Source organism: Magnolia sinica, chromosome 12 (assembly GCF_029962835.1).
Source record: "Magnolia sinica isolate HGM2019 chromosome 12, MsV1, whole genome shotgun sequence".
In the NCBI taxonomy this organism is placed as follows: domain Eukaryota; kingdom Viridiplantae; phylum Streptophyta; class Magnoliopsida; order Magnoliales; family Magnoliaceae; genus Magnolia; species Magnolia sinica.
This window is the reverse complement of record NC_080584.1, coordinates 66248430-66250520: the sequence shown is the minus strand read 5'-3', so window position 1 is coordinate 66250520 and position 2091 is coordinate 66248430.

Here is a 2091-nt window from a genome sequence, read left to right as displayed (position 1 = left end):
GCCTCAGTAGATAGGAAAGTGAAGCTATAAATCAACTTTTTAACCTCAATTGCATATGAACCGAAGCAAAAAGTCTACTATTTTACCTCAGTGGATAGGAAATGGAGGTTAAAAGTATTCTTTTTTACTTCAATTAAGTGAAGTTATAAGTCATCTTTTTAGCCTTGATTACATAGGAATCGAGGCTAAAAGTCTACCATCTAAACCATAGTTATCAACTACACCATCTTAGTACGCATGTCATATTTGTATGATATTTTGACCATTCATCTGTTCAGACCTACCATGGATGGGCCCATTAACGAACCTGATTTACCAATTAGAATATTTGGCCATCACCCTCCCCAATGTCAATTATAGTTCCCTTTGATGTGGTCCGCCTGAATTATGCATCACATCTAGATTTGTCAATCTGAGCCTATATGAGGTGGCTCATATAATGGACAGTGGAGATGCAAAGGGGTTGGCTACTCAAAGAGCTGGAGATGGAAACAGATTGGTGCTCTGTGGGCCCCACCATGATGTATGTGTTTCATCCACTCCGTTCATCCAATTTTAAAGATCATTTTAGGGCTTGATCGTTAACAGCCCGATATCTTGGCCAAATGGTCTTACGAAACCCTACATATGATACACGAATTGGATATCTTAAACGTATCCCGGATGTGGCACGTTTGGCTGCATGCTGAGGTGCATGTGGGAGTAGCAAATGCACATTATCAAATTAAAGTAATCTATAAACCACTCAATAGAAGTGCAATCGGGATGAGTTTGGTTGGGTAGGTGCCTCTCCCAACCGTTTCTTGTCATATGGCCCACCTGAGCTTCCAATAGGGATGAATTTTGACCATAAGGCATAACACTGAATGGCCCACCTGATGGATAGAACGGATGTCATGCACTGATCACGGTGGGCCCTACAAAGGTCGACTCTACTGAATCACTCCCCTATTATCTATGGTTTTTTATACCCTTTATATTTCTTTCAAGAATCCGATCCGGATGTTTTTCCTTCTTTCAAAATCAGTACCAGACTCCTAACGCATATATCTTTCATTGTTCTAAAGCAGCTTCTCTTCTACAAAGAAAACCAAAATCCTAACACAGCTTCTCTTCTAGATCTGCAAATCGTCGAAATTTCAACGTTTCTGTTCGACTCAGTTGTCGAAATCGATAATAAGGTTAGTGAAGGTTCAGATCTCGTTTTATTAATAACGATTCAATCTCAACTCTCTGAATCGTAGCTCATTTGATGATCTTCAGGTCTTCATAAGCCCTAGATCTGCAAATCCACAGATTATCAGAGGATATAATACTGGAATTTCGTTTTGTTTCATGTAAATCTGTAACTAGAAAAGGATTTTAGGTGAAATAGGTTCAAATCTTAGTACTGGAACAAGATCTGTTGTTTTTTTCCCAAAATTTTGAGTCTCTCTGTGATCTAGATCTGTAGATAAATGGATTAGGGCTTTGTTAAAAAATCTCTCATTGTAAAGAGCTCTAAGATTGAAAAATTTGCTCCGGCACCATCATATCTTTAGCTTTGATTGTTGTCATTCTAAGTTTTTAGATCAGATCTGTAAATTGCCGCTCGTCTTTTACTCGTCCGACAATGTGGAGATTCAAGCAGTTCATGCCCAAAGAACAAACTGGCCTGGAAGGCCGCACAATCAATATCGGTAATCTAAGGGCCTGTTTGGATGCTTGTAAGTTCTTTTAAGTTGTAAGTGACTTACCTGTAAGTGACTTACAGGTAACCTGTTTGGATGTAAGTTGTAAGTCACTTACAGGTAAGTTACTTTTTCTGTTTGGATAACCTGTAAGTTACTTACAGGTAGAAAGTTGTATATTCACATCGAGCATAGTTTAGATTGGGGAATCATTCCGAAATGTTATAATCATATAAAAAAAATGGGATCAAATATGTTATTTTGTTAAGCCCATCAAGATGAATATTTGAGATAATTATTAAGCTAAACCAATCATCAAGTGGGTTATAAAAGTGGGCCCACGAATTCAAAAAATCTATAATATGGAGTAATAACTCAATTTAAGCATTGAGAATAAACTTAAAAACATTAATAGAAAATC